General features: G+C 39.6%; 1 protein-coding gene across 4 annotated transcripts in view; it reads right to left on the minus strand.

Annotated features, from left to right (window-relative positions):
* Positions 1-6,723, minus strand: part of nlgn3a (neuroligin 3a) — a 177,869-nt gene extending 171,146 nt beyond the window's left edge. For all 4 annotated transcript variants that reach the window (XM_052020866.1, XM_052020865.1, XM_052020864.1 and 1 more), the window contains exon 1: positions 6,536-6,723. The gene's annotated coding sequence lies outside the window, so the exon portion shown is untranslated. The remainder of the gene's footprint in view (positions 1-6,535) is intronic.
* Positions 6,724-11,324: the final 4,601 nt, after the last annotated feature.

Raw genomic sequence — 11,324 nt, forward strand, 5'->3', positions numbered from 1 at the left:
ACAAAGCATTAAGTAACAATGATCTGGAAGAAAATTAGCAGTCACTTGAACAAGCATGGACTGATAATTGTCAGTCAGCACAGATTAGGTAAAGGAAAATTGTATTTAATGAACATGATTGAAGCTTATGACGTGGTAACAGAAAGGATTGATGAGACTAATGCAGTTGATGTTGTGTGCATGGACTTTTAAAAAGTGTTTACTAAAGACACGAGGAAAATTAAAACTAATGAGATAAAAGGGACAGTAGCAAAAATGGCTAAGGAATGAAAATTGTGTTTTTCAGCTGAAGAGAGATATAAAGTGACATTCCCCAAGATTCAGTATCAAGACCACTGCTGTTTTTGCATTACACTAATGACTTATACTGGAGTATACAGGGTGTAATTTAAAAATCTGTAGTTGACAAGTTACTGACTTCAAGACGACACTGACAGACTGGCAGAATGGTGAACTCATGGCAGATGAAATTCCATGCAGAAAAATATGAAGTGATAAAATGTGGTAGGAAGAATGGGGAAAACCAGTTCACAGTGTAATTAATCAAGATTGGTGGGAGAAACAATGTATACTATGGGTCTTAGGAGGGTATTGCACATATAGTGGAATTGCCATATTAAGATTATGTTCCAAATGCCCTCAACCCATCAATTTCCTTATGAAGACAATGGTAGCAGAGTGAAATTGCTAAATGATAGAATTTTAGAGGAAGTGGTTCAGGAAGAAAGAAACCTGGGAATGTTAGCGTACAATTTTTTAAATGTGATTTTTAAATGATTGACAAGGCCTGGTCTTAATAAAGGAGGCATTGTTTAGAAATTTGTCTTTAGTTATTAATGTTAATCATACAATATAGCAATATAGTGGATCACTTCCAAAACTTAGTTTTGTTAAAATCAATAGAGCCAAATTTCAGGAGCAGGTTACAATATACGATTGATACTATATCTGTATCAGTGTGTGAGGATAAGTTTCTTTTGCTTGAGTACAAAAGCATTGAAATTATATTAGACCTATATAATGCATTAGTTCAGCCCATCTGGAGTACCTTATGGAATTCAAAACCATGCCTTTGGAAGGATCCAAAGGCTATGGAGAAAGCACAGAATTTACCAGAATGGTTCCAGGGAGAGGGATTTATATTTATGTGGATAGACTGGAGAAGATATGATTGTTTTCCTTAGAGCGGAGATGGTTGAGAGGAAATTTGACAGAGATGTTTAAATCAGGGGTGTCCAAACTTACTGACATTTGGAGGGACATGCAATAATATTCAGAAGTTCATGAGCTGCAGGTTATGCACTTATTACATGTTATTTTCATACTCCATCACATAAAATTTATCAAATCCTAAAACACACTTGCTGTGTTGTGTCTAATTACTGCTGGAGTTAAAGGCCTATGAGTCTCCTGGTCACAAGTCTTTTGGAGATTGGAACTTGCTTTATTAGGCAGTGATGTTTTATGTCATCTAGATCTAAGATTGCAGTTGCTTATGCAAAACCCTTGTTAACAAGTTATCCATCAGAATATGGACATTTAGAGAGATCAATATTCCATGAAATAACAAAAATAGCTTCAGTTATTCTATGAGCTTCATTAATGAACACAGAAATCAGTGCCTGTCAGCTGATTATGTATGATTTTAATGTGGTTATCTTGATTTTTCTTAATTCTGATCTGAAGGATGTGCACATGAAAGTTTATTGTGATTCATTTGTGGTGATGCTTCAAGTCACTCACCTTGCAGTATGAGCGATGCATTACACCTAAAACAAAGTGACTTGGCATCTTTAACAGTGAATACAGAATCTCCTTCCCATTCAGGCTTAAGACTTCTGTATGAACACTTCATGTTTCTTACAATTCTATGGTATCATTTTCATCCACAAAATTAATGTGAGACTACTAACACTTAAATCTTACAAACAGTGAGCACAGCTTGTTATACATGAGCCCTGTTTTCTGTAGAAATATTCAGCAGGAAGATGGCAAACCATTCATCATAATGGCTGAACACAATCTATGTCCCAATACAGACTGTCTGCAGCCATTTCATATCATAATTTAAGCTGCTACAGGCATTGTATATTTTATGGTCTAGCAAGGTTAGAGAAACCTATGCACAGGACATCGTAGCCACCCTACCCTTCCCCAATCCTGATACACATTTGATGAAGTTAGAGCATCAAAGAATGAGTTTGAAAACCACATTTGAACTGGTTTGGCAAACCTGATAAAAATTATGAAGGATTAGGTTAAATGTTTCCAGTGTCTGAAAGGCACAGGTTTGAGATGGCTGGCATGAGAACCAGATGCAACATGAGGGAAAACATTCTAAAGTAATTGGCTACCAGGATTTGAAATGTACTGCTTGATAGGGTGGTGGATACAGGATCAATTGTGGCCTTCAAATACGAATTGGCTAAACACTTGAAACAAGCAAAATGCAGTGACTGGGGCTACTTGGAATGTTATTGCCTTGTGGTAAACTCAATGGATATGTGCTCCTTGTTGCTTTACTTCCTAAAGGAGAGTGCTGCAAATACAAAAGAGGAATGGAAGTAATGCAGATTCCAAAGGAATGAAAATAATTAAACTGCCACAAGTAAATACTTCTGGCACCAGATACTGGAGTAAAGGGAAATTACTTTTTATTCTCCCAGACAGGCCCTCAGGATCGAGGAAACCTTGCCTCCTCTCTGGTTCTATGGTTTTGGAGCAGCAGATGAAGCTAATGTGAAGTTTGCAGGTGGGGCAGGAGGTGCTTGGCAGCACAAGTAGGTGGGTAGTTTGGCAGATGCTATGCTCCTTCTGCCCTTTTAACTGGTCTTCTGTGTGCTCCCAACCCAGGGATTTGAAGTTCTCAGTGCCATCCCAATTCAGAGACCATAGATAGTGATAGGAACTGTTACTTATTTTTAAATTTCATTCAAATAAGGTTTATTCCATCCGATTATAAACAAAATCTGACTCTTTTGACAATTATCAACAATAGCTTGGTGTCTACTAGCATCTTGAGGCTGATGAAATAAATATGAAAAATAAATGGAACTTTTTAGACTAAACCTAGAGACATAATTAATTAAAACCTGGATTACTGCACACAATCATATTCATATGCAGCACATTTTCTATTTCTAAGAGCAAAGTTCCGATAAAGATTTCAGACAAATATTTCTATCAGACTCCTTTACAGAGCTATGAAAACAGCTGCCAACCAGGGATCAGAGTTTTACTGATCTGAAGATTGGATATCATCAGCAATTTACAAAATCCTTATTGTTGCTCCAATTCTCTTGTTAGGTCCCCACTTTTACTAAAAGTCCTTATTCTTGCTGAGAACACAATTTTGGTACTCAGCCACCCCATCTAAGAGATGATTTCTCATATATGAATGTAGATGGTATGTTTTAGTGGGTTATTTGGTAGTGATGAGTTTCATAGCTGAACACAACCTGATGTCTATCACATACATGCCCTTGCCAGCAGAGGTCACTGAATGGCAATCTCCATCATAAATGCTGATTGATTTTTCCCTGCTTAACCCAAAGATACCAAGGCCAAATCCTGTACACTCATTGCATCCTGCCGGAAATGAGATATATCAACACAGACAAGGGATTGAACCTTGAACTTTGTGTCTTATGTTATTTAAAATCTCAGTGTGTTTAATTTTTATGAAAAACATGTAATTTCCCAAAGTCAATTTGTAATTGACATCGATGGCCACCTATTCTAAAAAGAAAATCTCCAGTTTTGATCTTGCCACTTGCACAGCTTCAATTTGGATATGCTTGTGTCTGTCACTGAGTGGTACAGGGTGTAACTGAAACTTTGCCTTTTCCATCAGACTCCAGCAGATTAAAATTCACATAACAGTGGCTGTCAGTCACACAGCCACCTCTCTCAGCGTATACAATTTTCTATGCAGTGCTTATATTAATATTTCAGCGAGATAGCTGCAGACTGAATCTGCTGGCAACTGAGAGACTTTTGTTGACTAAAGACGTATTCAATTAGCAGAAGCAATTGGATTTTGGAATATCTCAGCCTCTCCTCCCAAAAATGAACTGCACAAAAGTCATTCTGATATAAACATTGACTCAACATGAATAGGAAGGGGGCAGATCATTAAGCCTTAAACTTATTCTATCATTCAATTAGATTGTAGCTAATTTGCACCTCAGATCCATTCATCCATCTTTGATCCATATCCCTTGATACCTACACATACAAAAAAACCAATCTTAATCTTGTAATATTCAATTAACTGAGCATCCATAGTTTTGTGAGAGTGAGTTCTAGATTTCCACTGCCCTCTTTGTGTAAAACTACATCTTGATTCCACTCCTAAATGACTAGATCCAATTTTAAAAGGTTGCACTGTTGCTCCAGGATACCCACCAGAGGAAAAAGAGTTTCTATACCCATCCTATTAAATCCACTTAAATAACTTGATTTTATCACCTCTCTCATTGTAATGTTTAAGTAAAATCATATTCACTGAGAATAAAAAAATGAACTGCTGGTAGAACTCAGCAGATTGAACTGCATTTGTGGAGGCAAAGGAATGGTTGATGTTTGAGGTCAAGACCCTGCATCAGGACTCACTATTCTTCACTAAGAATAAAATAGCATTAAGAGTCAAAAATGTTTGATTACAGTTAAAACTAGGTAAACAGATCCTCACACACATTCTGTTTTAAAAAGCACAGCACTTATACAGAAGACAAAAATGTAAAATATATGCCTTGTATATGTTATATACTGCACATGCATTTATATATTAAACACACACATACACACAGACACATATACAGGCATTCATGCAAACACTTCTGTACTCTTGTCTTTCTTTGCAAATTCTGACAACTGAATAATAAAATGGAACCAAAAATCACTTCTTTTAATTGAAGTTTAAAACATGTGAAATGAACTTTTCACCCTTGTCATGAAAGGACTGGGAGTTAACAATTTATGGATTATTAACATTTTCCTTTTTCAGGGTAAAAGTATACATACTTCAGGCTAGACATTAGGCAAAGACATTATAAATAATACAATTCAGAATCTGATGGAGAAAGGTCACTAATTGTCCAGTGAGTGTAACACATCATTTCAAAATAAGAACTGAAGGAAAAAAAAACAGACTATTTTTTTGTTAAAAAATGGCCCTTTTCAAATTCTCGCAATGCATGGCAATGTACGAACTACTACATGATGGACATTTAGGTGTCACATGAAGGAAGGCAGTCTTTTCTTCAACAGAAAGCATAAAGCAGGTTTCAGAAGGATTTGATGCTTTTTTTAAAAAACATTTCTGTCCTCATCCTCCAATATACAGCGGGAGGCCCTCCAGTTCTGAAAGGGTTAGTGATTTTGCTGCTCAGATGCAGTGCCTGGATGTTTGGTGGTTTCTATTGAATGGGATCTGTTTAAAGCAGCAGGGATTCCAGTTAGAGCCAGCCTACGAGACCCGAATATGAATAGGAGAAAACAGCTCACAAATACCACCCTAAACACTTTAGAGAAGAGTGAAAAATTCCCACATCATGCATGGTTTTGATGTAGTGATGGTGGGGGTGGGAAGATGGGGTGGTTGTGGGGTGGGTTGCTGAGGGGAGACCATTACTGAAGACAAACTAGGTGGATGCACTATAATCAACAAATCTTCAACATTCTATCTCATTCAGATTATTAGCCAAGAAAAGCTAAAATCAGAAGAGAATGTGAGCCTATCAAATTGAACCAAACTCAAGTAGAAATTACACACAAACAAGGTAAGGGAGACAAACTAAAGAGCACAGTCCACCTGCAAGCAGAACTATCTATTCTAACAATATTATCATTATTGATCTCAAAGTTTTGTCTATCAAATAAATCATTAATCGTATCAATAAATGCTCTTCTGCTTTCAACTTACACACACACACACACACTTGGCTGGACTCAATCTCCATGACAACTGCTAGCCTGGTGATTTTTTTCTCTCTCTGTTTGTCTATAACGATCAGTTATAATGATACATACAAACAAATTATTTAAAACAATTTTGAGAACTGTGGAAAAAGATGATACAAAAGCAAGCAGGAAACTCGGAGTCACACAAAAAGAATCCCAATTAAGCCTAAGGAAATTCCAAATAAATTTGCATTCAGCACCGAAGCAGACTTAGTACCAATTCCATCAAAAAAACACAGCGTCAGAAGAATAGAAAGATCGTCAACCATCTGGGATTTCTCCCCTCGAATCTTAAACAGATTTCTCGCAGATAACGCTTGATTTTCGGTTGAATAACGTGGAATGTTGTTGTTATTTGTTTTAAATGAACAAGACATGGAGAAATATTGAAAGAGGCGGTAGCAGACAACTGCAGAGGGGAGAAGATTCGCGGGGACAGAGAAGACGGAAGGCTTCAGCTAAATCACGGAGAGACGGGATAACTAATAGGATGGAGCCCCGGAGTGAGCACAGGATGTCCGCTCGCCGCTCGCATCACCTCAGTTTGCCAGTCCACCTCGGGCACTCTTACCTGGGGCTGGGAGGGTCTCAGCACCGGCCTGGGGCTGAGCAGCTCCCCCTCTGCTCCCGGTCAGTGTCCATATCCCGGGGCTGATGGTGCGCTTCCTGCGCTCCGATGCAACTGTCGAGCCGGTTCGACCGCTGCCTCTCCCTCCGCCGCTGCTCCTTTCCCTGCAAGGGTGGGGGGAGGGAGCGGTGGGGGAAGGAGGGGGGGGGGGAGGATGTGGGGGGGTTTGCACAGGAACGTGCCGCGGACGCGAGCAATGCGCGTCCACGGCCACGCGCGACGTGACCTGAATTTGAACAGGCTGGAAGGAGTGTGGGAGACGCAGAAGAGTGAGGGAGATGTGTCCATCTACTGCCTGCCTATCACTCAGCCTCAGTGGTCAGCTTTCCAACTGATGCATCATTACAGTTGCCCGGAGCTTCTAGATGCCCCCAAAAGGGCAGGAAGGTTGTAAACGAGGGTTCGGACACGGGAAAAAGAGGTTGGGACACGGTGGTGGGATTATGAGTTGCGGGTTTAGAGGCAGGGAGGGAGACCCCCTGCCCGAAATAACCTTGGTCCAGGTGTTAATGAACTGGGGCGTCTTGCAGCGTGCCCTGTTGGTTAGACCCTGTCCATCTCCCTTACCCTTCAACACCAAATATGTTTGCCCACAAGTTGCTGAGAGTGCGAACTGTTAACGGCGAACGGGAAGGCAGCGGAGTGCCAAACGCCTTAGTAAATGAAAGAACAAGCAATCTGTTTCCTTCATCTATTGTATGAAAAAAATAACACGAAGGAAAGACGGAGAAAATTGATGAATTATGAATGAATTAGGCGCAGGATAAATAAAGTAAATGCAAGGAATATTGGACTGGAAAAGAAACAGAATGGAAAAGTAACAAAAACTATTCAACATTTGAATTTTAAAAAATTATTCCAACAATAATTTTGGGTTCACTTGAACTTCAGGAAAATAAAGTCTTAAAAAGATTACCCCCAAAAAGACTGCAGATACTGAAAATCTTTTGACCTCACAATCTACCTAGTGTGGCTTTACATCTGATTGTCTGCCTGCACTGCATCTTCTCTCTAACTGTAACACTTTATTCTGCATTCTGTTCATGGAATGAACATCGATTTCTCCAACTTTCAGTAACCACTCCCCTCTGCCCGCCCCCTTATTTTCCCTTATCCCACCAGCGCCAATACCCCTTCTCTTACTCCTCCCCCACCCTCTCAATCTGCCCATCACCCACACATTCCTCCTCCGGTCCTCTCCTCACTTCCCCTTTATTCCATGGTCCACTGTCCTCTCCTATCAGATTCCATCTTCTTTAGCCCTTTGTCACTTTGACCTATCACCTCCCAGCTTCTTACATCACTCCCACTTTCCCCTCCCCCACCTGTCTATCCTCCCCCTATCACCTGGATTCACCTATCACCAACCAGCTCTCCCTCCATCCCCTTCCCCCACCTTCCTTATACTGGCTGTCTCCCCTCTTTCCAGTCCTGAAGAAGGGCCTCGAGCCGAAACGTCCACTGTCCATTTTCCTCCACAGATGCTACCTGACCCGCTGAGTTCCTCTAGCATTTTGTGTGTTGATCCAGATTTCCAGCATCTGCAGTCCCTCTTGTGTCTGCATTCTATGACCTCACGATCTACCTTGTGACCTTGCACCTTATTGCACTGCACTTTCTCTGTAGCTGTGACACTTTACTCTGTACTGTTATTGTTTTTACCTGTACTATATCAATGCACTCTGTACTAACCCAATGTAACTGCACTGTGTAATGAATTGACCTGTACGATCGGTATGCAAGACAAGTTTTTCACTGTACCTTGGTACAAGTGACAATAATAAACCAATACCAATAACAGTACCAGTTGTTTTACCTTATACTACCTCCATTCACTGCAGTGATGAAATGATCTGTATGGATGGCATGCAAAACAAAATTTTTCACTGTACCTCAGTACACGTGGCAATAATAAACCAATTTACCAACTAAAAATAAAAAAAATGACGGGAAAGCTTAGCAGGTTAGGCACCATCTGTGGAGAGGGCATTATAAGAGTTTCAGGGTCATTGACCTGAAATGTTAACTTTGCGTTCTTCCGCACAGATGCAAGCTGACCTTTGAGTATTTCCAGCATTTTTTGTGCTTTACCGAAATGTAGGAATAAATGGTAATTAATGTGCACACATGACAACATCATGAAAGGTATGGGGAGATGTGCTGTAATTTCCATGAAAACTTAGGTACAAATTATTCACTTGGGAAGGTTTGCAGTTCATGAGATAGTTCCTCTTCATCCAAGCTGCTGGGTAATTTACACAATAATGGCATGCACCATTAAACTTACTTTTGGCAGCAATCCCTGGGTCATTGTTGCTCTTAAGAATAATTCATATTATCCTATCAAACGCCACAATTCCAAAGGTTCCTTGGGTTTTGCTTTATGACTTTTGAGTCAGCATGAAAATGATCCTTTTATTTCCTTTTAAAAACATATGTAAAATATTCCTCAATTCTTTCTTCATAGGTCTTCTCAGTATGAAAGAACATACTATATGGACAAGTGAAAACCAGACATCCTGCTCAACTTCGAATCATCCACATACAAAAACCACTCAATAAAGTTTAATCTTTTGCAGATTTCCAATTATACTGAGAGCAGATGATCCAGCGTTTCCCAGTTCAGTTCCACTCAAATTACTTTTCTGCATCACACTGCCTCTTTCCAAATCCGCCCAAGCAGCAATCAGTCTATCAGCATTAACTTAGCTCAGCTCTGGAGTTCACTGCCTCTCAGTAAACCCCTGCTCCAAAGCTTGAGTACATTAATTGGACTGACATTGGCTAGCGGCCTGAGGTGAGTCCTAAGTGGTGCCTGGAAAATGGCTCAACCTAGCAAGCCCAAGTGGCAAGAGTCTTTCGCAGGTGAAATGCAATATCGATGTGCAGTGCCAGTTGCAGAGTTGTTCTGTGGAGGAAAGAAGGTAACCAAAACCTGTACTCCCTACATTTCATAAACATTAAAAAAAATGATTGCCAAAGCTTTTGGTCAAATTAGATTTTTTTTATTTAGTCAATTGGTTCTATGAAGAGGAGAGTTCTATGTAAGAGGGGAGTTCTGAATAAGAGCAGATCTGGCTGGTATATTCTTCTTCTAGCACATGGGACATGGATGTTGTTAGTATAAATTGCTATCCACCTGAGTAAAGAGGAAAGTGAATACATGTCAAAGTAAATAAAACAATGCATTTACAAATGAACTCCCAGAGTATTTCACTGATACAAATTACTTCACAAAGAAATACTTTATTAAATTACTCTATGTACAGGAATATTTCTCAAACAACGACTGATTTAAATAACCAGTTAACATTTTTGATGGTCTTGACCGAGCAATAAAACCACACAGATCTTCTGTTCTCCTTCAACTAGAGGAGCAGGGTATTTGACGTTTACTTGGCTGGCATACAGGGTCCTTAATTTAAGTGTACTGGGCAGAACACTATAGGAGTTCAATCTGTGCTTACTTGTAACCATCTTCTTAACTAGAACCAATTGAAAGAAGTCAATAGCAGCTAGATCTGCTCTTACTCAAAACTATGCTCTTCATAGAATTAATTGACCAAACCAACTTTGATTTCTTGAGGACCTTCCTTATCCAAAGACCTTGCCCAGAGATGTATTGAAATAGTTATGAATAGGAGTAAAACATGAAAGATCATATACACAGAGACCAATTGCTCCACACCTACAGGACCACAATTCAGGCAAGATATATATTTGAACTACTATGCATCTATCAAGTACCATCCTGTCATAGGCCATTTACCAGGCACACTCCAAATGTATATCTGATCATGAAAGGTCTTGTAATGGAAAAACAAGATGGAAATAGAAAAATCTAAGGAGGAAGAGAAAACTTGACTTACCTGCTATGGTGTTTGCTCCTGGGATTCCTTCAGCCCTGACACCATAGTTGTGTACTCCTATGTTTGAGCACCCATGGAAAGGTTGGAGAGCTATGCACTGGGGCTTAGCAGAGTTCAGCACACAAGGTGGAAGAAGCTTCTAGACTCTGGCTGCTGGTGGATGATTTTTAAGCTCCAGGAAGCAGATCATAAGGTCTGAAAGAACTAGAGAGAGGGTCCTTTGGATCAGAAACATAGAAATGTTTGTACACACACGACTTGGTGAGACTATGGAGAGAGAAAACTGACATTGGTCGGCACAATATGTAGGAGTATGGATCTCAGTAAAACCATAGGAAGAGGTCCTGATGCATGTCTTGATTAAAGGACCATATAGTGGCTTTAATATAAAGAAACATCCAAAGGTGCTTTCCAGAAGTGTTCATTTGAAAAGATATTAATACTAAACTGAGTAAATATAGGTCTAAGGAGCTGAAAGGAAGCAGCAAGTTCTCAGAGGAAAGAAATTCCATTGGTTTGGATCCAGACCAGCTGAGTGCACAGTGATCATAGGTGGAACAAAGAAATTATTTGGAATGACATTGAAGCATTGAGGAATTCTTGGAATGTTGTAGGCTTACAAGAGATTCCAGAGATAGGGAAGATGCAAGAACATAGAGGGAAAACTTCAGGATGAGTATTTTAAACTGAAAACACCAAATGTGAGTACATTAACGTGAGCAGCAGGCTTACTGAATGAAACATTTTCCAGCAATTTATTGCAGTTTAAGGTAATTTACCACATTACACAGTAATTTACCACACCTTCCTGGGAATGCCTACAAATATGCATTTTATTCAAAAAATAACTAAATTTGATGTAT

This window comes from Pristis pectinata, chromosome 8 (genome assembly GCF_009764475.1).
Source record: "Pristis pectinata isolate sPriPec2 chromosome 8, sPriPec2.1.pri, whole genome shotgun sequence".
Classification (NCBI taxonomy): Eukaryota; Metazoa; Chordata; class Chondrichthyes; order Rhinopristiformes; family Pristidae; genus Pristis; species Pristis pectinata.